The 27,459-nt window shown below is 40.7% G+C and overlaps 1 long non-coding RNA gene across 1 annotated transcript in view; it reads left to right on the top strand.

Moving 5' to 3' along the window:
* LOC102639337 overlaps positions 1-26,970 on the top strand; it is a 42,642-nt gene extending 15,672 nt beyond the window's left edge. Inside the window, exons 3-4 of the long non-coding RNA XR_387349.3 lie at positions 21,329-21,466; positions 25,958-26,970. This is a non-coding gene — a long non-coding RNA (uncharacterized LOC102639337). The remainder of the gene's footprint in view (positions 1-21,328; positions 21,467-25,957) is intronic.
* The last annotated feature ends 489 nt before the right edge of the window (positions 26,971-27,459 follow it).

The following is a 27,459-nucleotide window of genomic DNA, read 5'->3' as shown; positions in this document are numbered from 1 at the left end:
AGACAACAAATGGAGCACTCAGAGCAGAAAAGGTTCGCGGTAACCCTTCATGTGTGATATCTTCGTGCACATTTGCATACAGGAGTATGCAAGTATTAACTGCTGCTCTCGCCACTGTCCTTGACAGAATGGAAGCATCTGCCTTGCTCACGGCTTCAGCATGGTTCTTGCATTCCCGTGAAGCAGCTTGCATCATGATGGCATGCAAGCAAATCAAAGGGGAAAACAAACAGTCCCCTGCCTGTCCCAGTTCTCCCATTGGACTCCCAAAGGTTCTACAGCCTGCAGAGTGGCCGCCCACATCCAGTGCCAGTTCTCCCCTCCCTGGAAGCTCCCGCACAGATTCACTCAGACCCAGCAGTTTCTTAGGTTGTTATATCCTGCCAAACTGACAATAAGGATTAACTGGTACGCAGACATTAATGCACATGATGGGTGCTGTATAAATCCCTTTGTGTCTTGGAGTTTTGATTGAACAATGCACTGTGCCAGCAATACAAAGCTGCTTTTTAAAAGGACTCAACATTGCATCACCTACGCCTCACCTGTTGGCAGACTTTTATGTGGGTCTGTTTTGCACATGTATAAACAATGCTATCATAAATTTCCAGGCACATAAACTTGTACACATTTGTCTGGGCATTGCTACGGGATAAATTTCTGAAACCAGAATAGCTGATAAAAATGTATGCATGCTTAACATTTTGGTTGAAGCTGCCGAAGGGCCCTCCCTATGGGCCACATAAATTATAATTAAGAATGCCAAGGTTGGATGTGTCTATTTCTCCAGAATCTTGTCAACACTAATTACGAAGGCATCTTAAAATCCTTATCAGATTCTGAGGTGGAAAACCTCTTTCTGTTGTGTTAACTGCAGTTCTTTGATTCATAGTAAGCTTACGTTGATTTAATGAAGGAAAGATTAGTCACCATTCTCTGAATTAGTCCTAATCATCTAGGAAAAGATGTTAATTCATCTTTTCATGTGAATATTTTTAAAAGCCAATTGTTCCTCTTTTCTCTTTTGAGAGTATTTTTGTTTCATTTCTGTTGCTGTGATTTAAAAAAAAAAATCCAGACAAAAAGAAACTTCTAGAAAAAGGGTTTATTTCAGCTTACACTTCCAGGTCACAGTCCATCATTGTTAGGAAGTCAAGGCAGAAGCTTGAAACAGCTAGTAAGTCACATCCACAGTCAAGTGCATGGAGGAAATGAATGCACACGAGGGTGCTCGCTCGCTCGCTCGTTCTCAGCATTTCTCCATCTTCATTCAGTCCTGGACCCTGTAAGTAGGGATTGGTGCCCCTCACGGTAGGCTGGGTCTTCCTACATCAATTAACTGAATTAAGTCAATCCCTTGCAGACATAACCACAGTCCAACCCAATCTAGGCTGTTCCTCATTGAGACTTTCTCCCCCGGTGATTGAAGGTTGTTTTAAATCAACAAGACTAACCATCAAAGGGAGAATTGTTCCTAGGGCATGACTCACAGGACTAGGAAGCACCATACCATTGAGCTCCAGCCTCAGCCTCATGGTGTTTTTTGATCATTTTTATGTACAAAGGATTTTACTAGCTACTAGTGGCACATGTACTAGTAGTCTCAGCACTCAAGGGGCAAAGGCAGGTGTAACTCTTTGTCCAGTCTGACCTATAAAAAGAATTCTAGGCCAGCTAGAACTACATAGTGAGATCCTGTCTAGAAAATAAAATTTAGTGAAAAGAAAAAGAAAGAGAATTTTATTTCCTTATTAATCACATATGCTAAGAAATTTCCCATTTTGTTGCGATTCTAATATTTATCTTTTAGGAATTTGAAATTCTTATACAGTAAACCTGTGCATCTTTTCCTTTTTATACTGGAAATGTTCTCATCTCAAATTTATATAGTATTGTTTTCCTCCTTAGTGTTTTTTTTTTAATTAAAGTATATGGCAAATGTGGGAGTTCTGTGTGGATTAGGGAATGAGACAGGAAATTTAATTTTAATCTTAAGTCAATAGGCAATTGTTATTGAAGTTCAAGAAAGACAAGAGGAAACACATTTGGAGAAGTTGTATCTGTTAGTTCCTTCAGTTACTCAAATAGTAACGACAGATTGCCTAAGAGTTTACTGTAAGGTTGCTACTGGCTAGTAGACTATCCTGTGATAGTGAAAATGGTCAGTATGTACGGTGTTCATGGTGGTAGCAAGCACAACCCTGTAGCTGTTAAAATGAAGCTCATATGCTGAAGGAATGGAATTGTAAATGGTTTGATTGATTAAAATTGGCAAGTAACTTGTGTCTGCTAGGGATCATAAAGAACAGCCCGAGTAGCACCAGAAATGACACAACAGAGAAATGTGTGTGTGTGTGTACACATGTGAATATGCGTGTATGTGCATGGATAAGGGCATATGTAGCTTGAGTGCATGGACACATGTGGATACATGTGGATATATGGCCTGCACTTGTATGAAAAAAATATGTGCACATTGTATGCACATGTAAGAATGCAGCATGTGTGCATATATATGTGTTCACATAGCATGAAAATAAGCATACACACAAATGGACATGTGGTTTGTATGTATATACGTGTACAAGCATATGCATATATCCACATGTGGGCATGAAGAATACATAAATTTCTATACACATGTGGTGTGCATCTTGCATGTGTATACACACATGTATGAATAACATGTTTTCACATGTAGGCAAATAGGTTACATTTAACATCTTCACATACTTTGATATGTGTTCCATGTGTATGCATGTGTCTGAATGTGTGTGCTAATATCTTTGTTCATGAATACACATATAAGCATGTAGCTTATGTGCATGCATATAGATCAGAGATTTGTGTGCACTTTCACATGTATGTGTGTGCATGTGTGGGTAGCATGTGAATGCACATGTATTCATACATAGGCTTGTGAGGTAAACATTGTGAGAAAGATCATGCATGTAAGAATGAGAAGCTACAGCCAGATACTTCCTTTTAGAACTTTTTGCTAATTTTTTTTCCCAAAAGTCTAATTTTGTTTCCTTTTCTGAGTTGAGGGTAATTTGATAAAAGACGGGAAACTTCTCGTCCTTGGGATTCGTGGCTCTGTGGATGGGGAAGAGCTGCCTGTTAGTCAACAGGTCTCCCCTTTCCAGCTTTGTAGCATCTCCAGCTTCACTCTGCACAGCAGTTCTTTCTGCACAGCCCCTGCCTCTATGTGAACCTGAGGGCCTCATCTATATTAATTCACCCCTCCTGCAGAAGAGGGTGTTCTCTCCTTATAAAACAGGCCACGCAGATGCCCATGCAACACATCACAGTGCTCGCTCTGCAGCGCTAATCTTTTCCGTAGGGTCCCATTAGCGTTTCAAGAGTTTGTAGTCCTGGCTATTTTTGGTATGGATGCTGAATGACACAGAGGGGTCTGGGGCATGCATATGTGATGATGTTAACATGCACATGTATTTATATGCTAGGGAGCCTTGAGGTGGGGAAACTTAGATTTCCATTTCCCAGAGAAAATAGGCCTGTTGTGCTGCCATGAAACATGGAGTCCCAAAATGGCTGGAATTGAAGAAAAGCTTTTCTTATGGCTCTGGGGGGAAATGTCTGACTGTGGGGCAGGCGTCTGTGTGAGAACAGAGGGTGGGGACATAGAGACCTGGTCTGGCAGTGTGAATGAGCAGGTTGTCAGGCACACAGCCACCAGATTTATTACAGAGGCGAAAGGGATACAGTCTATGCAGAGCCATCTGGCCACCTGTCAGCTGGAGGCCTGAGACTTGGAAGCAGGCTGCTCAATACCCAAGAGATAACAGCGTCTCAGGAACTGGTAATGGGGTGCCTACTGGAGAAACCTCATAATGCAAGGTGTACCCGTGTGCTATTTTGTGATAAAATGGCAAGATGAAAAGACAGAAGAGCAAGCCATGGACATATGAGACCCAAAGCTTAGAGAATTCGCACCGTGGCATCTCATGAAACTTTAATCATGAACTTCATTCCCATTCACTGAGATAAGTGGGGTGATAGGAGCTGACAAGCGACAGAAGCTGTCTCTATTCCGGGTGGTGATTTATGGAGAGGTAGAGAGCAGGATGCCTCTGGCTCTCCCTTCCAACCTCACTTAACAACTTCATTAATAACGCAGATAAACAAGCCATCTAGTTCATGAACAGCATCTGATATTAAATTGAGAGGTGCTTGGAATCCAAGAAAGCCCAGCACAGCAGCCCACATGGAGGGAAAGCAGAGGTAGTGACCTGGAGTAAATGAGCTCCTGCTATATACAGAGTAATTCACACATGGGATTAGTGAATAGCTCAGTGGATAAGGTGCTTACCACACGAGCACAAGGATCTGAGTTCCATCTCCAGCACCTGCATAAGAAGACAGGGACAGGGGCTTGTGCCTGTGACCCTGGTGTTGGAGAACAGAAGTAGGCAGATCCTATAGGCTTAATGGTCAGCAAGCTTAGCCAGAGTGGTCAGCTCCAGATTTTATGAAATAAAGTGGAGAAAGATTGAGGAAGACACCGTATGCCAATCTCTATCACACACACCCCACATACATACATACATACATACATACATACATACATACATACATATATACAACACACAGTCATTTATGTACTGCTATGCATACGTGCTCACATGTGCAAACACACTGGGGAAGGGAACTGGGAGTGGAAAGAGAGAAGAATTAGACATATTTAGAAATATTTCAGAAAGTCTCCAAACACATTTGGAGAAAAAGAGTGGAAATGCACTGAGTCCTAATTAGCATTCTGCGTAGAGTGCAGACACTTCTTTAATCCTCACAGCACAAGTTAGACTGTGTTATCATTCATCACAAACACTGCACACTGCGGAACTGGACACCAGAGCAATTCATCGAGAACACACAGGCAGGAACTGCTGGGCCTCTGATTTAGGCATGTCTCAGTGCCAGTGTATAAAACCTAGTGTGCTTGCATGGGTCTGTTGTCCTTCAACACTGCCAAAGCTCAAGTTTCAACCTCAAACCCTCTGAATTGAAACCTGCATTTATGTAGGATTTCCATATGACTCATGTACGTGTGAAGCTATGCACGCTTGAGCTGCCTGGTCTGTCCTCAGGCATGGGGGACTTAAGACTTTAATGAATAGGGCAGAAGAGAGGGCTCAATCATTAAGCACTTTCCTTGCAAATAGGATGATCTCCATTCAATATCCAGAACCCATATAAAACCAACAGAAAAGCTTCATTTGGTGTGTGCTTGCCACCCTAACACTGGGGATCTAGCAAGAGGAGATTCCTGGGACTCTATGGCCAACCAGACTAGCCTACAAGGAGAGTTCCAGGCTGAAGAGAGAAATTTTCTTTAAAAAGAAAAAAAAAGGGACAGTCCCCGAAGAATGACACCAAAGGTTGACCTCTGTCAGACACACATGCACATGCACACATGTGGCACACACATACACATGTGCTCATATACACACGTTCACGGATTCTAACTGATGTTTTTTTGAAAAACAAACAAACAAACAAACAAACCTATGATTGTTTTTTTTTCTTGGCATGGGTTAACCATTCCAATATTCACCTGCAGACCTAGTGGCTTCCTCCTTTTAATCAAAGTTACATGACCACAGGCCTCCACATTCTATAAAATAAAAAGAGCTTTTGGAGCAATGACTCTGGCCTTTGCCTTGCTCACATTCTCTGTTACCATAGCACCTGTCTCATAGCATTGGAAGAGTTGGTCAACTGTTGTCAGTTTCCCATTAGGGACTGAAATCTTGGGGGACAAGTTTGTCAGTTATTCACCACTGTTCCCTAACAGCTAGCATGGAGATCCACATAACCTAAGGAAGATGAGCAACACAGGCTTGTTGAAAGACCATGAGAATAAATGAGTGAGTGAATGAATGAATGATGACCATATGGATAAATTCATGAATGCATGAAAAAAATGACAGTATGAATGAACAATTTGCCATGAGAATGAATGAATGAATGAATGACCATGTGGATTGAATGCATAGCCCTGGATGAGCAGAATAATAAATGTGTCAGTGGCCATGTGAACAATTTACACATAGCCATGATAAGAAATGAACAAATTAGCACTAGGAAGGGGTTTGTTCTTTCTGGGCTACATCTCCTTGATGGCTTTTCCCCAAGCCCTTTAAAAATCAGGTTTGCTGCAAACATCTGGGAAGCTTTTTGCTTTCTCTTCTATCTTTACCCATGGTTATGCTTTCTTTTTAGGCTCCAGCAGATGTTTTCTTTGGGCACAAACAAAGAAAAGAAATCAATAGTTTCTTCTCAACAGTGAATTTAAAGATGAAACATTGTAAACAACAACAACAACAACAACCATGGCTTGTACAGATGGGATTTTTCTGTTCTTATTTCTATAGTGTGCTGAAATCTGAGTGGAAAGTTGGGGTCATAGCACCTTCATTCACTCATTCAACAAATACTTATAAGGTCTCCAATCACCAAGGTTTAGGGATTGAGATGACTGATACATACCTGACCCACCTTTGTGAATCAGAGAAACTGAAGAGGGGATAAGAAGTGAATTAGCATAACTAATTCCAAATAGTTTTTGAGTTAAACAATATTGATCAAGTCCCACCTCTATGCCACAAAGTGTCCTAGCTGCTGTGACAGATTTTTAAGAAGAATCCCTGGCTCAAAGCAAATCATAACTTAGCAAGGGCAGCATACCAAATCATGTCAATGTTTTGGCAAAGACAGAGACAGAGGCCCTGAACAGTAAGAACATTAGAAGCACATAGTGGGGCACACTGAGAAAGAGGTGACAAAATAAAAGGAGGTACATCTCAGGAGTTTTCATAGAAGATAACATGCCTAGTCTAAAATGTAAGCAGGACATTACCAGCTAAGTTTTACTGTCAATAGATGCAGACACACACAGACAAACCCTGGATGGAGCTTAGGGACTCTTCTGGGAGAATAGGAGGAAGAATTATGGCTCCTAACGGGGTAGGAACTCCATAGGAAGATCAACAGAATCAACTAACTTGGACCCTTGGTGCTCTCAGAGTCTGAACCACCAACCAAAGAATATACATGGGCTGGAACTAGGCCTCCCCACACATTTGTAGCAGATGTGCAGCTTGGTCTTCATGTGGGTCCTGAACAAATGGAATGGAGTCTATCCCAAAAACTGTTGCCAGTTCTTCTATCTGGGCTGCCTTGTCTGGCCTCAGTGGGAGAGGAAGCACCTAGCCAAGCAGAGGCTTGAAGTGCCAGTGTACAGGATACCTAGGAAGGCCCCCACTTGTTCAAAGGACAGGGGAAGGGAGAGGGGAGAAGGATTGTGTGCGTGGTGGGGTGAGTGGGACAGGGGGGCAGTTAGTGGGATGTAAAGTAAATAAGTAAAAAAAAAATAAACTAAAAAAACTGTAGGATTAAAGCTTAGAGAAGCAAATAATGTAATAACATTTAGTACAAATAAATATATTTTCAAGAATAAAAAAATTTTACTGTCAACTTGATTTAGAATCACTGTGGGAACCAACCTCTAGCCATGTATGTGAGCAGGTTTTTGCATTAGGCTAATTGATGTGGGAAGATCCACTCTGAGTGTTGGTGGTGCCATCCCATGGGGTCTGGACTGAATAAGAAGGAAAAGTGAGCTGAGCACCAGCATCCATCACTTTCTGTTTCCTGAGTGTGGATGCCATGTGACCAGCAGCCTCACATCCTTGTCACCATACTTTGAATCGCTATGCTGGACTGTGCTCTCAAACTCTGAGCTAGAATAAATCATTACTTATTTACTGACTTGCTTGAGGAATTTTGCCCAAACAATGAGAAAAGTAACTATGAGGTAATGAAGGGCATGAGACAGAAAACAATGTTTTCTTTTGGTTTTGTTTTGTTTTTAACTTGACCCAAGCATCAACATAGCTAATCAGAAAGGGTGGGACCATGTGCTATGGGAATTTAGGAGTAAGAGAGGAAATGTGTGCCCCAGAAATGTGAAAGGGAAGGGCAGGAAGGCTAACTTTGTGGCTGTGATAGGAAAAGGATTTTCTTTACAGCATGTATGATGACTAGCTTTCACTGTCAACTTGATATGACCTAGAATTACCTGGGAAGAATATCAATGAGAAGTTGTCTATACTGGTTTAGACTGAGAGTATGAATATCCACAAGGGATTGTCTTGATTGCGTTAATTCACATGGGAAGATCCAGACCACAGTTGGCGGCACCATTCCCTAGGCAGGAGCTCCTGAGCTGCCTAGGAACAGTGGAGAAATTAGAACTGGGCATGAGCAAGCAAGCAAGTGAACATGCTTGCACACATTTTCCTGTGCTCTCCATTGTGGGTATGATGTGAGCAGCTGCTTCAAGCTCCTGCCTTGACTTCCCCACAATGGTGGACTATAACCTGGCATTGAAAGCTGAAATAAGCCCCCTTTCCCTAAAGCTGCATTTTGTTATGGTATTTTTGTCACAGCAACAGAAATGAACCTACATCCACTGAAAAGTGTCTGAGTAGACCTACAAGTCCTTCCTTTTGGCTTTTTTTTTCTTTCACAGCTTTTTAACATTTAAACTATCTAGTACATTGTAAATGATTATACATAGCATATTTACAACAGTTTAATATTGAAAGACAAACATTGAGTCATATATAGATTCAAACATAAATGTAAAATTGTAAGTGCAAATGTTTGTCACAAGATTTACTTTATGCATCAATATGTTGTTCAATAATGAGTGTTCTTGTAGTCCATCTGGTAGAAAAATGAAAGATGTCCATTGTCTTGACACTTTGACCCTATTAGTTTACTTCTATATTTTGTTACCTGTATAATTTATATAGCTTTGAAAGCTACTAGAGAGGGTAAGAAGATGGATCAGGCTATAAGAAGCTTGCCCTGAAAGTTTGAGGACCTCTGTTTAATCCCCATAATCTACGTCAAATTCCAGTGTGTTGGTAACCTATACCCCAGCACTGGGAAGGCAGCTGCATATATGGGGATCTCTGGGAATCTCTGGGAAGCTTGGAGAGCTCCAGATTCAGTGAGAACCTTTGTCTCAACAAATAAACTTTAAAAACAAAAACAAAAAGCAAGCAAGCAAACAAACAAACAAAAACCCCTAGGTGGAGACTGATTAAGGAAGATATCCCACATCAATCCTTGGCTTCCAGGGGCCACACAAACACACACACACACACACACACACACGAGAGAGAGAGAGAGAGAGAGAGAGAGAGAGAGAGAGAGAGAGAGAGAGAGAGAGAGAGAGAGAAAGAGAGAGAGAGAGAGAGAAACAGCCATTTGGGAACTAAGCATGAACTGAATAGTTTTCCATGCAGAAGTGGCTGTTTACTTTGATTTTTTAGTTCTTGTGATTTGAGAATGTATATGTGGGGAACACACATGTGGTTTAGATAGGACATCCCAGTTCTAGCTCACAAATTTATTATTTGCTGTTTACCAACATGTTAGATCATATCTATCTATCAACAGCTTCCTCTGTTCTAGATGACAGCAAAATGTTCTCAGCCCCCGTTTCCGGGGTCAACTGTAGAGCTGCCTGCTTCACTAATCTGATGAAATACTAGAGAAGCTCTTGGTGTTTCTCTCATACTGATGGAGAGATGTGGGTGCAGTCTGTAGCACATCAGAGCAGAATGGAATAATGGAACTTGGGAGTGCCAATGCCTTGTCTGTCGGCCTTGTCTCTTCTGACTTTTGACTTGGCAGAACTGTGGCATCAGGATTCCACTTAGTTTTACTTTGTGTGTGTGCCCATGTGTGTGCAGGTACATGTGTGCCTGGGGGCCAGAGGTCACTGTTACTTGTCTTCCTCAACTAATCTCCACTTTAGTTTTTGAGATATAATCTGTAATTGGCCTGGAGGTTACTGATTTGGTTAGGCTAGCTGGCCAATGAGTGTCGAGGATCCTCCTGTCTCTGCCCTCCTGGTGCTGGGGTTACAATCATATACCACCATGCCCAGCTTTTCTGTGTGTGTTCTGGGGATTGAGCTGAGGCCATGCTGGCATGCCGGCATGGCAAGCATGTTATAGATGGGACCATCACTAAGCCCCTTGGTTTTGATTTTTTTTTTTTGAAATAGAGCTTTCTAAGCTCTCAGGTTCTTCTCTTTGGAGTCCAAATGTGACATATAAGCATCATGGACAGACTCAGACATTTCCTACTATGAACTACTGAAGTGGAAATTTCCGGTTTCTTTAACGACTCCGTTGTGTCACGTGATGCTTTTCTTGAAGCTGTCTTGTGAGAGGGCATGTGAAGTTTTGCTGAAAACAGACACTTGAGAGGGTGTGTGATGTTTAGAAAGAATACAAATGGAGCCCCACAAACAGTAAGAGGATGCTCTCACATTGCCACACTGTGCAATGCTTTGCTGGTCTCAACACTCCTTTTCTGTTACCTTCCCCCCCCCCCCCTACTCTGGTCAGTGGGTTAGAAGGGAGGTTGAAGCATTTACAAACCCTAAATAAAGTGGGCTTTGTAAAAACTCAAAGCCTACAAACTACTCATGAAGGTAAAAAGGGTAAGAAATACCTGTGACCTTCTTCTATGGTGTCTCCCTAAATCATAGCCACACTAGGAACTGATTCCGGGACCTCAAGCACTCTAGGCAAACACTCTACTATGAATCTTATGTTCATCCCACAGCCAAATTCCTTAAAGATTTTTATTTGAAACTTTTCTTAAAATATATTTTGTATATTTTGATTATATTCTCCCCTTCTCCCAACTCCTCCCAGATCTGTTCCACCTCCCACCCACTCAGCTACTTTCTGTTTCATAGACAAAACAAGAAAGAACCAAAACCCCAAATCAAAAGAGACCACAACAAAATCAGTAAGACAAGAAACCAAAAATAACAACAACAAAAGACAAAAGAAGTACACAAAAAACATAGAATCCATTTTGTACTGGCCAGCTCCTCCTGGGCACAGATCCTGCACAGTAGCATGGCTGATGTTCTTAGTGACACCCATTGAAGAAAACTGATTTTCCCTTTCACAGCAGTTATCATTTGGAACTTTGTTTTCACAGCAGGGAACTTTGTTTCTATTTCTTCTTCTTCATGCTTGGATTTTGTCTGGTTTGAACCCACGCAGGACTTATAGTCAAATTCTCAGTATTATTATTTTTTAAACATTTTATGCATTTGAGTGTTTGCCTGTATGTATTTAGTACATTAGGTGTGTTCCTGCTGCCTGTGGAAACCAGAAGAGTACACGAGATTCCCTGGAATTGGAGTTAAAGACAAAGATGGCTCTGAGTTGCAATATAGGTGCTAGGAACAGCCTGGGTCCTCTGGAAGAGCAGCTAGCAGTCTTAGTGACTAGATTACATCTCCAGCTTCTCAACCCATCCAAGTACTTTACATAAGAATTTTTCAGGGAAGCCAAAATTTGTGTCTCTGATTATTTTATAAATATGCCTCCAGTATATTTGACCCCAAGATTATTTTTCCTCATATTTGGGGGACAAAATCAGGCATGTGGTCACATTAAGATTTTATTTACTTAAAATGCAAAATTTCTTTTTATTAATCTACTAAATATGTGTGTATATACCCATACACTCTTATGAAAATTGATAAAGAATGATATAGAGATAGATATAGATATCAATTGATAAAAACGTGACTTTTCTACAAAAATCAATGATTTTTCTTTCAGAAGTAGGAACAGTATTGACATAAGAATTTGTGATTTTTTGAGAAAACCTGGCCTGACCAGGGTCACAAGTCTCTTCCAGTCGGCACCAGCACTGGGGCACCTTGGGCATGGAGTCTGCGGACACCACCAAGGTCCTCAGAGGACTCTGCATGGGACTTTAGGACCTCTGGTGAGTGGAACACAACTTCTGCCAGGAGGCAGCTTCCAACGCCAGATGTTTGGGCACCTTCCCTGCAAGAGGAGAGCTTGCCTGCAGAGAGTACTCTGACCACTGAAACTCAGGAGAAAGCTAGTCTCCCAGGTCTGCTGATAGAGGCTAACATAATCACTGGAGGAACAAGCTCTAACCAGAGACAACTATAACAACTAACTCCAGAGATTACCAGATGGCGAAAGGCAAATGTAAGAATCTTACTAACAGAAACCAAGACCACTCACCATCATCAGAACGCAGCACTCCTACCCCACCCAGTCCTGGGCACCCCAACACACCCAAAAAACTAGACCCAGATTTAAAAGCATATCTCATGATGATGGTAGAGGACATCAAGAAGGACTCTAATAATTCACTTGAAGAAATACAGGAGAACACTGCTAAAGAGATACAAGTCCTTAAAGAAAACATGAAAACACAACCAAACTGGTAGAAGTCCTTAAAGACAAACAGGAAAGCACATCCAAACAGGTGATGGAAATGAATAAAACCATACTAGACCTAAACAGGGAAGTAGACACAATAAATAAAACCCAAAGTGAGGCAACGCTGGAGATAGAAAACCTAGGAAAGAAATCTGGAGCCATAGATGTGAGCATCAGCAACAGAATACAAGAGATGGAAGAGAGAATCTCAGGTGCAGAAGATTCCATAGAGAACATTGGCACAAAAATCAAAGAAAATACAAAATGCAAAAGGTCCTAACTCAAAACATCCAGGAAATCCAGGACAAAATGAGAAGACCAAACCTACAGATAATAGGAGTAGATGAGAATGAAGATTTTTCAACTTAAAGGGCCAGCAAATATTTTCAACAAAATAATAGAAGAAAAATTCCCAAACCTAAAGAAAGAGATGCCCATGAAAATACAAGAAGCCTACAGAACTCCATATAGATTGGACCAGAAAAGAAATTCCTCGCAACACATAATAATCAGAACAACAAATGCACTAAATAAAGATAGAATATTAAAAGCAGTAAGGGAAAAAGGTCAAGTAACATATAAAGGTAGGCCTATCAGAATTACACCTGACTTTCACCAGAGACTATGAAAGCCAGAAGAGCCTGGACAGATGTTATACAGACACTAAGAGAACATAAATGCCAGCCCAGGCTACTATACCCGGCCAAACTCTCAATTACCACAGATGGAGAAAGCAAAGTATTCCATGACAAAACCAAATTCACACATTATCTTTCCACGAATCCAGCCCTTCAAAGGATAATAACAGAAAAATACCAATATGAGGACAGAAACCATGCCCTAGAAAAAGCAAGAAAGTAATCCCTCAACAAACCAAAATGAAGACAGCCACAAGAACAGAATGCCAACTCTAACAACAAAAATAATAGGAAGCAACAATTACTTTTCCTTAATATCTCTTAATATCATTGGACTCAATTCCCCAATAAAAAGACATAGACTAACAGACTGGCTACACGAACAGGACCCAACATTTTGCTGCTTACAAGAAACCCATCTCAGGGAAAAAGACAGACACTACCTCAGAGTGAAAGGCTGGAAAACAATTTTCCAAGCAAATGGTCTGAAGAAACAAGCTGGAGTAGCCATTCTAATATCTAATAAAATCGACTTCCAATCCAAAGTTATCAAAAAAGACAGGGAGGGACACTTCATAGTCATCAAAGGTAAAATCCTCCAAGAGGAACCCTCAATTCTGAATATCTATGCTCCAAATACAAGGGCAGCCACATTCATTAAAGAAACTTTAATAAACCTCAAAGCACACATTGCACCTCATACAATAATAGTGGGAGACTTCAACACACCACTTTCATCAATGGATAGATCATGGAAACAGAAACTAAACAGGGACACAGTGAAACTAACAGAAGTTATGAAACAAATGGATTTAATAGGTATCTACAGAACATTTTATCCTAAAACAAAAGGATATAGCTTCTTCTCAGCACCTCTTGGTACCTTCTCCAAAACTGACCACATAATTGTTCACAAAACAGGCCTTAACAGATGCAAAATATTAAAATTGTCCCATGCATCCTATCAGATCACCATGGAATAAGGCTGATCTTCAATAACAACATAAATAATGGAAAGCCAACATCCACGTGGAAACTGAACAACACTCTTCTCAATGATACTTGGTCAAGGAAGGAATAAAGAAAGAAAGTAAAGACTTTTTAAAGTTTAAGGAAAATGAAGCCACAACATACCCAAACTTATGGGACACAATGAAAGCATTTCTAAGAGGGAAACTCATAGCTCTGGGTGCCTCCAAAAAGAAACTAGAGAGAGCACACAATAGCAGCTTGACAACACACCTAAAAGCTCTAGAACAAAAGGAAAAAAATTCACCGAAGAGGAGTAGACAGCAGGAAATGATCAAACTCAGGGGCAAAATCAATGAGGTGGAAACAAGAAGAACTATTCAAAGAATCAACCAAACAAGGAGCTGGTTCTTTGAGAAAATAAAAAAGATAGATAAACCCTTAGCCATACTCACTGGACGGCACAGGGACAGCATCCTAATTAACAAAATCATAAATGAAAAAGGAGACATAACAACAGATCCTGAAAAAATCCAAAACACCATCAGATCCTTCGACAAAAGGCTATACTCAACAAAACTGGAAAACCTGGATGAAATGGAAAATTTCTAGACAGATACCAGGTACCAAAGTTAAATCATGATCAAGTTAACGATCTAAACAGTCCCATATCCCCTAAAGAAATAGAAGCAGTCATTAATAGTCTCCCAACCAAAAAAAGCCCAGGACCAGATGGGTTTAGTGTAGAGTTCTATCAGACCTCCAAAGAAGATCTAATTCCAGTTCTGCACAAACTATTCCACAAAATAGAAGTAGAAGGTACTCTACCCAACTCATTCTATGAAGCCACAATTACTCTGATACCTAAACCACAGAAAGATCCAACAAAGATAGAGAACTTCAGACCAATTTCCCTTATGAATATCAATGCAAAAATACTCAATAAAATTCTCACTAACTGAATCCAAGAACACATTAAAACAATCATGCATCCTGACCAAGTAGGTTTCATTCCAGGGATGCAGGGATGGTTTAATACATGGAAATCCATCAATGTAATCCAGTATATAAACAAACTCAAAGACAAAAACCACATGATCATCTCCTTAGAAACAGAGAAAGCATTTGACAAAAACCCATTCATGATAAAAGTTTTGGAAAGATCAGGAATTCAAGGCCCATACCTAACCATGATAAGAGCAATTTACAGCAAACCAGTAGCCAACATCAAAGTAAATGGTGAGAAGCTGGAAGCAATCCCACTAAAATCAGGAACTACACAAGGCTGTCCACTCTCTCCCTACCTATTCAACATTGTACTTGAAGTCCTAGCCAGAGCAATTCGACAACAAAAGGAGATCAAGGGGGATACAAATTGGAAAGGAAGAAGTCAAATTATCACTTTTTGCAGATGATATGATAGTATATATAAGTGACCCTAAAAATTCCACCAGAGAACTCCTAAGCCTGATAAATAGCTTCAGTGAAGTAGCTGGATATAAAATTAACTCAAACAAGTCAATGGCCTTTCTCTATACAAAGAATAAACAGGCTGAGAAAGAAATTAGGGAAACAACACCCTTCTCAATAGTCACAAATAATGTAAAATATCTTGGCGTGACTCTAACTAAGGAAGTGAAAGATCTGTATGATAAAAACTTCAAGTCCCTGAAGAAAGAAATTAAAGAAGATCTCAGAAGATGGAAAGATCTCCCATGCTCATGGATTGGCAGGAACAATATAGTAAAAATGGCTATCTTGCCAAAAGCAATCTACAGATTCAATGCAATCCCCATCAAAATTCCAACTCAATTCTTCAAGGAATTAGAAAGAGCAATCTGCAAATTCATCTGGAATAACAAAAAACCTAGGATAGCAAAAACTCTTCTCAAGGATAAAAGAACCTCTGGTGGAATCACCATGCCTGGCCTAAAGCTGTACTACAGAGCAATTGTGATATAAACTGCATGGTACTGGTATAGTGACAGACAAGTAGACCAATGGAATAGAATTGAAGACCCAGAAATGAACCCACACACCTATGGTCACTTGATCTTTGACAAGGGAGCTAAAACCATCCAGTGGAAAAAAGACAGCATTTTCAACAAATGGTGCTGGCAGAACTGGTGGTTATCATGTAGAAGAATGCGAATTGATCCATTCCTATCTTCTTGTACTAAGGTCAAATCTAAGTGGATCAAGGAACTCCACATAAAACCAGAGACACTGAAACTTATAGAGGAGAAAGTGGGGAAAAGCCTCGAAGATATGGGTACAGGGGAAAAATTCCTGAATAGAACAGCAATGGCTTGTGCTTTAAGATCGAGCATTGACAAATGGCACCTCATAAAACTGCAAAGCTTCTTAAGGCAAAAGACACTGACAATAAGACAAAAAGGTCACCAAAAGATCGGGAAAGGATCTTTTTTTTTTTCCATTTTTTATTAGGTATTTCGCTCATTTACATTTGCAATGCTATACCAAAAGTCCCCCATAGCCACCCACCCCCTCTCCCCTACCCACCCACTCCCCTTTTATGGCCCTGGCGTTCCCCTGTACTGGGGCATATAAAGTTTGCGTGTCCAATGGGCCTCTCTTTCCAGTGATGGCCGACTAGGCCATCTTTTGATGCATATGCATCAAAAAGAAGGTGGACTCCAGAAAATCAAATAACCCCATTAAAAATGGGGTTCAGAGCTAAACAAAGAATTCTCACCTGAGGAATACCAAATGGCTGAGGAGCACCTGACAAAATGTTCAGCATCCTTAATCATCAGGGAAATGAAAGTCAAAACAACCCTGAGATTCCACCTCACACCAATCAGAATGGCTAAGATCAAAAATTCAGGTGACAGCAGATGCTGGCGAGGATGTGGAGAAAGAGGAACACTCCTCCATTGTTGGTGGGATTGCAAGCTTGTACAACCACTCTGGAAATGAGTCTGGCGGTTCCTCAGAAAATTGGACATAGTAATACCGGAGGATCCCGCAATACCTCTCCTGGGCATATATCCAGAAGATGTCCCAACTGGTAAGAAAGACACATGCTCCACTATGTTCATAGCAGCCTTATTTATAATAGCCAGAAGCTGAAATGAACCCAGATGCCCCTCAACAGAGGAATGGATACAGAAAATGTGGTACATTTACACAATGGAGTACTACTCAGCTATTAAAAAGAATGAATTTATGAAATTCCTAGGCAAATGGATGGACCTGGAGGGCATCATCCTGAGTGAGGTAACCCAATCACAAAAGAACTCAAATGATATGTACTCACTGATAAGTCGATATTAGCCCAGAAACTTAGAATACCCAAGATATAAGATACAATTTGCAAAACACATGAAACTCAAGAAGAACGAAGACCAAAGTGTGGACACTTTGCCCCTTCTTAGAATTGGCAACAAAACACCCAGGGAAGGAGTTACAGAGACAAAGTTTGGAGCTGAGACAAATGATGGACCATCTAGAGACTGCCATATCCAGGGATCCATCCCATAATCAGCCTCTAAATGCTGATACCACTGGATACACTAACAAGATATTGCTGAAAGGATCCTGATATAGTTGTCTCTTGTGAGACTATGCTGGGGCCTAGCAAACATAGAAGTGGATGCTCACAGTCAGCTATTGGATAGATCACAGGGCCCCCAATGGAGGAGCTAGAGAACGTACCCAAGGAACTAAAGGGATCTGCAACTCTATAGGTGGAACAACAATATGAACTAACCAGTACCCCTGGATCTCGTGTCTCTAGCTGCATATGTATCAAAAGATGGCCTAGTCAGTCATCAGTGGAAAGAGAGGCCCATTGGCCGTGCAAACTTTATATGCCTCAGTACAAGGGAATGCCAGGGCCAAGAAGTGGGAGTGGGTGGGTAGGGTAGTGGTGGGGGGAGGGTATGGGGTACTTTTGGGATAGCATTGGAAATGTAAATGAGGAAAATACCTAATTTAAAAAAAAGTGGAAAAAAAAGAATTTGTGATTTTATAAAAAAACATATTTCAGGGGGCTTGTCACATCACATGTAGAGAGAGGTCAGGGGGCAACTTTTAAGAGTTGGTTTTATTTTTTACTACCACTTTGGTTTCTAGGATTGAATTCAGATCATCAGACTCAGCTTGCTGAGCTGTCTCATCTGTCCAAGAATGTGCAACTCTTTCTGTTATAAAGCCTAAACTTCATGATGATGCTTTTTTAAAAGTAAGTGTATGTTCCCACAGTAGCATTTTTCCACACAAATCCTCACTGTGGCATTTCCCACATTCAGCTCAGATAACCTACAGTGGGGGTGTGTTCCTTGATTGACTTCCTAAAAATCAAGTATAGTCAAGTTGACAGTAGAGATGGTCACAGAAGTGGGAGTCACGCTTTGCAGTGGAGTGGGATACAGGTAATTTTCACATCATTCCTGTATGCAACCCATAACTCTTTGGACGAAATCCATTTTCAAGTATCTTTAATAGCAAAAACTTGAGCACATTTCCAAAGTTCGGTCTCACATGACCTAGCTATCATGAAGTGGATGTATTTATTACCAAGCAATACCATAAATACCTAAAACTACAACTGCCAAAATGCATACAATAAGCTATAGGACCCAAGGTCTATCCTTTTATATTATTTGGTAGATTCTCATCTCTCAATTTTATTAATCCATAAAACACTTCCTATCCAATAATATAAAATGAGAACAGGCAAGACTACATTTTTTGTGTGTAAAACATTTAAAGAAAAATTGTATGCATGCACATGCTTGCTTTGGGAAGGGAAAGAAAGGGATGAGTAGTGCCCTTCAAGGTTGAGGACTAAAGTGACACCTACCAAGGACACTTAGTGTCTTTGGCTTTGGATATGGACTGTGTTCTTAAGGATAGGGAAATTAATTGACACTTGCATTCTGAAACTTAGGCTAAAGTTTAGTCTGTAAACTTAATTAGTCACAGACATAAGTTAACCTATCTGAACTCAACTTTGCCATATATAAGATAGGTTCAAAATACCCATTCATGTTTACAGATAGAAATATTACAATTACGGTCTCTATAGAGTCTAGCACCAAACTAGTGCTCAATGAGAATGTTTACTGCAAACCAAATAAATTTATTCATCGTCTTACAGATAGATGTATAATATGAATGTCGAATGAATTGATATATTCTATATTCTGCTTGATACTGCATCAACTAAAATGGAAAAAAACAATTAATCAAACATAAAAACAGGAAAACCTGATCTCTTGTTTAAAAAAAGATATAAATAAATCGATAGAGAGAGATAGAGAGATAGAGCTATAGATTCCAAGAAAACAAGCTGGACGAAATATCTAAATGAGAAATTCAAAACATACCTCTGGTGTAATGACTCGGAAAGATGAAAGTTCTCTGAGATAAATGAATATGCATACAGAAATAGTTGTGCATTAATCTTCACCTGTCAGTGCAGATATCTTTTGAAGATGTCATTGGAAACTTTAGTGTTTTCCAAAACCCAATGAAACTTGGAGCTCAGTGCTTTTTGTTAAGTGGGTAAAACTGTAGGTCCTTGATGGATAACTGATTAAGTTCATGTGCCTTTGAACCAAGTGATTCCGTTTCTAGTTACCAACCTTAAGGGTCTAATATCAAATGTGTCCAGGCACATAAGATTGTTCAAAAACTATTTTGGAATCATCTGTAAGAATGTGTTTTGGATATGTTTTGTGATGGTTTGCTTTAGTTGTCAATATCACACAACCTAGAATCATCTAGAAGGAAAGTCTCAGTGAGTGATTGTCTACCTTGGGCTGACCTGTGGGAATGTCTAGGGGCGGGAGCTGTCTTAAGTATGTTAATTGATATGCAAAGGCTCCACTCACAGTAGGTGGCATCATTCCCTAGACAGGGATCCTGAACCATATAAGGGTAGAGGAACTGAGCTGAACACAAGCCAGCAAGTAAGCAACTGATCATGCATGCATTCATTTCACTCCGCTCTTACCTGGTTCATGTTTCTGCCTTGTTTTGCCCGACAATGGGCTCCAACCTAAAATTGTAAGCTGAAATAAACTACCCTTTGTCAGGATATTTTTTTTTCACAGACACAAAACCAGAACATGCTTATTATTGACATTAATGGACATTGAATAAGACAAACTGCCTTCCACAGATTGATCCACAGAGCCAGAAGAAACTCTACTTAGCACAACTATGGGCTTGAATCACTGCTTTATCTCTACATAGTCTACAGCTTGCCCCACTTTGCACATGTTGAGCTCATCAGCCTTCAAAACAGTATAAGACAATTCCTTAAGAAGAATCTCTCTATGTGCACATAGTCAGCCTTCCATATTGTAGACTTTTATGTCCCTATATCCAACCAACTACAGATAGAAAGCAGTAATAGTAGAAAAATGTGCTGGCACTGAATATATATTTTTTTCTTATCATTATTCTACACACAATTCATCTCACGAATATCAAAGTGGCATTTGGATTTTAGATGTTAAAGTAATGTAGAGATTATTTAGAGTCTGCATTAGGGTTTTTGTAAATCCTATGTAAAACTATGTCACTTTACTAAAGGAACTAAAGACTGTAGACTTAGGTGTCTGCAGAGGATGTCACAGGTTACTACAGGATGGCTATGCATTCAAACCCAATCTACCAATTCTATGTCTCTGAAGGACCCTCATGAACACAGTAGAAAAATTCACCGGACTCCAACTAAAGTTGAGAGGGCTCATTTACAATTAGATGTGAATTACAGATATACTTTAAATTATGGTTATAGGAGCTAGAGAAATGACTTAGCTTTAAGAGCTACTCCAGTACTGGAGTTTACTTCCCAGTACTCACATCAGACAGCTCACAGTTGCCTGCAACTCCACCTTTAGGGCATCCAATGGCATCTTTTGCCCTCTTCAGAAAATCCCATATATGTGGCATATATTCGCACAAAGACATAGAGTGTAAAAAATATGCTTATGTATAATACATAAATTTGTTCTTAGTTTCTAAAAGGAGACATCTCTCTACTATGGCATGGGTGGATGGATTACTTACTTACTTGAGTGCTGTAAAAAGATGGTTCATCTCTGGTACCCACACAAAGACTAGGCATGGTGACACATACCTATTCCAGTGCTCGAGGGGAAGGGCAGCGGAGAAGGACCCCTGGATCTTGCTAGCCAGCCAATCTAGCTGAATCAGTGACCTCACATTCAGTATGAGATTGTCTCAAAAAGTAAGGTAGAGTGTGACTGGGGGAGGAAGCCAACATCAAATTCTGATTTCCACCACACATGCACACACGCATGCATACACAGGCTGAAATCTACCATTGGATCTTTTCTCTGTTTTTGCCAGCTTACTGCTGCTTGATTATTTTTCATCCTTATTCTCTAGCCCTCACACAGGTAATGCTTTGTATGTGATGGATTTAAAGTGCATGGACTTGGTACCTTGCTCCCAATGCTGCCTGAAATGATTGCATTTGTTGGCCTCTGGCTTCGCCTTACCGCTTCAGGAACCAGGAAGAATAAGGTATGTGTTATCTTGTCATGTCTCCTCCACGGCTGTCTGCATTCCTTAACACTAAGATGCATGCTACCAGATTCCAGGGTTGGCAGCTACTTGAGTTGAACTATTCCTGAATGAAAATAGTAAAAATTGTAATATCTTCCCACATCCTTCAAACATTGAGCTGTGCTGCATAAAAACCAGACTGGGACCTATCTTCATAAAAGTGTGGGTTTTCTCATAATAATAATGGCATCCCAAGGTGATAGCTTTATTCACTTTCGGAAACATCACCTCATTTGGTTCTCACACTGTCAGATATGAAAGGAATTTTTTACTTTAAATTCTCTAAAGTTTAAGTCAATGAGTCCAATAACGGCTGCTGCCCACATATGCATTGGTGTGGGGTCATTCACTGAGGCATGGGCAATCTACTAGTAGCCATTTCCCAAAGAAAAGGGACTCCTTTTTTCTCCAGCAACCATCAGCATCTCAGCTAAGAGCAGGGTCTTGTGAGTCCTTCCCTCGTTTATTTCAAGACTGTTGATTATTATGTTCCTGAGGTCTTATGTAGGTAACCATAGCTTTAAGAGCTCATGGGAGCAGCATCCTGTGCTATCGAGGAGACACTATCTCACAGAAGACCCCCTGGTCTTCTGCCAATTACAGTCTTTCCTCTCCCTTTTACATGATGTTTCCTGAACCATGGCTGGGGTTGGGTTATAGATGTCCCACTTTGGATTGGGCACTCCACAGTAAATTAGTCTTTCCATTTTGACCAGTTCTGGTAATAATAGGAAAGGATTCTGTAGCCTAATTTTATCTAAATTTAAATAGAATCAGAGCCCTGAGAAGTTAGATAAGGCATTTAAGAAAGCCCACCTAGTAATAATTTGGGGAGAAGGGCACCTTATCCCTATCTTTTGACTCTAAAGCCCATGCTTTTCTTCTTTCCTTTGTCTTCTTGTATTTATTTCTCTAGTTCTTGCTTTCAACAATATTTACTTATTGAATTCTATGTCTGGCCTTGCCCTAGGTCTTGTGGATGTGATGAGCAATGAAATAGGCTTTTGCACATGTTATCTTCTTCCACAGACTATCTCATTGGAGCAAAGTCTAGTAATGACAATGGGCATAAAAATTTTAAAGAAAAAGTCATCAGAGATGCCATTGAGGCAAAATATAAGAGGTGTGTGTGTGTGTGTGTGTGTGTGTGTGTGTGTGTGTGTGTACCTGCACATGCAGAGGACTTTAGATATTTTGCTCTGACACTCTTCACCTTATTCTCTTGAGAGAATGTCTCTCCCTAAACCAGATGCTAGGTCAGCAGCCATCAAATCCCAGTGAACCTTCTGCTTCTTTCATTCCCACCATAACACTGAGGTTTATATATAACCATAACTTTTTAAAAACATGAGTACTGGGGATTTGAACTCAGGTCTTCATGCTTATACAGCAGTCTCCCCGGGCCTGAGATATGGTTTAGAGTTATCACAGAGTGAAATATTGTACATACATCTACAAATACAGCAGTTACCTGATCTTGCCCTTTCACAGTAATTACTTATAAATAGAAATCCTTTGAAAGATCACTAGAAACTTCCTTGCTTCATTAGTGGAGGTTGTGACACCTTCTTCTGTGTCACGCTGACACATTCCGTGTTAACCTATGTCACAATACTGTGTAGAGTTCAAGCCTTTGTCCATTTCTCAACAGGAAACAGACAGGACCTTCAAGGGCAGGAGTCATGGAGAATTAGACAAAGGGGGACTTGACAGAGGAGTAGGCCAGTGTGAGTGGACATGCTATGGACTGCTACTCATACCCAGTTCACAAAGCTGTAGGAGGAGACACCAGACAAGCTCTTTGGCCATCAGGGATCCTGCAGTGATGCTGCAGATAGGAAGCTCTGTGATGCATCCCTGCCTCATCTTCCTCTGCTCTTTGCTCCACCGGATCCAGCCAAGAGAGGAGGGCAGAGGAGGTCAATGAAGGTTCCAGAGAACATATTCTGTGCAGCAGAAAGCAGGATGAGAATGGAAGTAAAACTAGAACGTCTATGTCTTGCCACAGAGTCTGCTCCCAACAGCCTTTCCTGACTAGACTTTGAACTCCAATATTTGTCATGAATATTTTCCTATTTCAATGTCTGATTGCTTCTTGTAACATAACCCACTCTGTCCTGCAGCAACCAAGCAAGGTTAGAAAAATCAGAAAATATAACCAACCCCTGCTGCTTAAAACTTAACCAACTCCTCAATTAAAATGTATACTCCTGGGACTGGATGGTTAAGAGTGCTTGTTGCTTTCCCAGAGGGCCTGAGTTCACTCATGTCTGGCTGCTCACAAATGCCTGTAACTCTAAAAGGAGATCTGACACCCTCTCCTGAATTCTGTGGGTACCCATATGTACATTCCCCCCCGCCTCTCTCTCTTTCTCTCTCTCTCTCTCTCTCTCTCTCTCTCTCTCTCTCTCTCTCTCTCTCTCTCTCACACACACACACACGCATTCACGTGTGCACTCAGGTGTGCATGTATACACACACACACAAATGCACATAAAACTAAGGAAAAAACACAATCCTTAAAATGTATACTCTTTCATGCCTTGTTAACCTCTCCTTGAACAGCATTGTCCTATTTTCTAGTCTCCTCAGGTGCCTTTCATGACACTCAACTTGATTGTGATGAGAAAGGTCTAGGTTAGTGAGGTACACTTTGGGGTCTATGATAGGCTTCCCAGGACTCTACTCAAATGAGTAGAATAGTGTCTTAGCTGGGTTGGTAGTATGATGGAATTATTGGGAGGTGCTCAAAGGGAGGAGGTTTGTGAACCCAGGAAGTTATTGCTGGCTGTGTGCCCTTGAAAATGCATCTTTCATGGCTTCTTCTTGTCCCGCCCCCTCCTCTGCTTCCTGTCAGTTATGGTGTGAACAGCTCTCTTCTGCCATGCCATCACCAATGATGGTGCAAATCATGTGAAACTGTAAGCTGAAGTAAGTCTTTTCTCTCTAAACTTGTTCTTAGGCATTAACCCACAGCACCAAAACTGAGCTTGCATCCACAGTTGGCCTTCCTGGGGTTGTCTATATGAAATTCCTTCCTTCCTTCCTTCCTTCCTTCCTTCCTTCCTTCCTTCCTTCCTTCCTTCCTTCCTTCCTTCCTTCCTTCCTTCCTCCAGCCATTTACTTGTTTGTTTGTTTTGCTTTGCTTTATCTATTTAGTACTTTCTCTTGAGTTTGCCTGAAATACTTCCTTAAAGTTTTTTTTTTTTTTTTTTTTTTTCTGGGCCCACTACGCAGAGATTTGCAGTGCTGTGATACACCTGTAGCTCATCAGTACAGGCCTGGTACAGGCCTCCTAGAGTGTCAGTTAGGAAGACAGATGCTGGGAATGCTTTTTGATCCTCTACTGGATTCACATCCAGCTTCTATCTAATATAGACTTCTTTCCAGTTCTTCATTCCTTAAGATCATATTGATCAATGTTAAACCTTCAGGCATCCCTGAATCTAGAAAAGGATGATAGAAACAGCTATTGCTATTGTGATCATGTGTGGGTGCACACATATGTAAACTCTTATACAAGCACATACACACACAAAAAGACACATATATGTATATATAACATACATGCACATGTATATACACACTGAAATGTGTACATATGTATCAAACTAGTATGGAATAAGATGTATTCTGTCTCAATTTCTGAAGGAAAGTAAGGTCTGAATTTAGGAATTATCTGAATTCAGATTATCTGGAAGCTTTCTATATTTGAACACAGCAGCACAGGAAGTTCTAGAAAGCATCAACTGTCATCACCTGAAAAGAAGGTTCAATTGAATAATTGCTTTATCAGGTTGGTCCATAGATATGTCTGTAAGAGATTGGCTTGACTGTTGATGTAGGAGGGCCAGGCCTACTCTGGGCAGCACCATTCCCTGGGCAGGTGATCCTGTATAAGAAAGTTAGTTAAGTGAACCTGTGAACCTTTCAGCAGGCCAGCAAGCATCATTCCTCATGGTTCTGGCTTGAGTTCCTGACTTGACCTCCCCAATGATGGGATATGACTTGGAGGTGTAAGACAAATCATTTTGTTCCGTAAGGTGTTTTGGTCATGGTATTTTGGTCACCAATACAAACAGGAAGCTAGAACATAGGAGAAGCTATGCATATCATATCCCCAGTCCCAGAAACCAGTTTGTTTCCTCCATGTTCACCTTTATCCAACTTTAAGTCTTTCATCCTCTTCAGTATTTCCAGGGTCAGCTGCTACCACTCAAGAACCTTTGTGCTGGTCAGAGCTCCTGGCTGCAGGGAGTCCTCCCAGTGGGGATGAGTAATGAGGGCTATTTGCTGAGGGCTCTAGGAATATGACTAAGGATTGCTAAACTCTGTAGTGAGGGCATAACTTTTGTCACATAGAGTGATGCTGGGAAGTAGCCAGTCCCAATCCTAGCTCCATCGTGCCATTGGAGAACAGTCTCACATATCATTGTTCTTACTCTTCAGGTGTCTTTTCTTGATTCCGGCAAGATGACTACATGGCCTGTATATGAATCCTTCCAGAAGTGAGATCTACCAAAGTCTATCTGGCTGGTGCCTCTGCTGAGGATGTGTAGACCTTGAGAGCTCCAGGCTAAGTGTCTCCCAGGCCACTTGTTGAGATGAAATGTTCAGTGAATGAAAATAGATGAAGGAGGAACTCAATCTGATAATAAGGACAGTGGAAGAGCAAGAGAAAAGAAAATGAGTTAGAAATAGTTCATAATTAAATTAATTATGTGCCTGGTTCATGCAGTGGCTAATTTGTGCTTGTAGCATATCGGTGGTGCCATTGGTTTGCGAAAGAGTCGTGAGATTATTATGTCTGAGGTTCAGACATACATGGTCTCCCTGATGATCCAAGGCTGAAAATGAAGAGTTGCATAACCAATTGAATAACTTCTTGAGCACCAGGGAAGGGTGGTTACTCTGGTCTCCACTACCTAGTCTCCCTCGGTGGAGCTTGACAGATCCTGGGGAAAATGAAGGATTTGGGAACAGGAGGAACTGGCACAGGACTAGAACTGGGCAAACTGAGGAGGAACTGCGGCAAAGACAGCCGAGATGATTAGCTATGTGTGTCAGCACCTTTGGTACCTACACATCTGGAAACACACTGCTTCTGGCATGTCCTTGGAATGGTTTTAGACAAGATGAACATTTGAGTCAGTATACTGAGTAAAGAAAATCCACCCTTGCCAATGTAGGCAGACATCTTGCATCCTGTTGAGGTCACTATAGAACAAATGATGAAAAGATAGAGTCCTTCTTTTCTGGTTTTGGGACCTTCAACTTCTCTTGTCTTTAGAACCATAATTCTCCATTGTTAGGCCTTTGGAACCCACCCTTGTTTCATTTCTATTGCTATGATGTGCTGCCTAGTTTTCTGTTTTGACTCAAGCTAATGTCATCTGAGAGAAGGAAACCTTACTTTAAAACAAAACAAAACAAAACAAAACAAAACAAAACAAAACAAAACAAAACAAAAGCTTTCATAAGATTGGCCTTTAGGCAAGCCCGTAGAGCATTTCCTTAATTAGTGATTGATGGAGGAGGGACCATTCCATCATGGGTGATGCCATCCTTGGGCTGGTGCTTTTGGGTTCTATAAGAAAGTAGGTTGAACAAGCCATGAAGAGCAAGCCAGTAAACTATGCCCCTCCATGGCCTTATCATCAGCTCCTGCCTTAAGGTTCCTGCCCTGTTTGAGTTTCTGTTCTGACTTCCTTTGATGATGGTCAGTGATGTGGAAGTGTAAGTTGAATAAACATTTTTTTCTCTTCAAGTTGTTTTATTCATGTTGTTTCATCACAGCAGTAGTAACTCTTACTAAGACATGTGATAAAACAGTCTGATAAAAGGCAACTTGGGGGAGAAAGAGTTTATTTTAGACCACAATTTAGGAAATCAAGGCAGAGCAAGCTGGAGACCGATAGTCATGTTACATCTACAGTCAAGAGTAGAATAAA

The sequence above is a fragment of the Mus musculus genome, chromosome 1 (assembly GCF_000001635.26).
Source record: "Mus musculus strain C57BL/6J chromosome 1, GRCm38.p6 C57BL/6J".
In the NCBI taxonomy this organism is placed as follows: Eukaryota; Metazoa; Chordata; class Mammalia; order Rodentia; family Muridae; genus Mus; species Mus musculus.
This window is presented reverse-complemented; position numbering and strand designations above follow the sequence as displayed.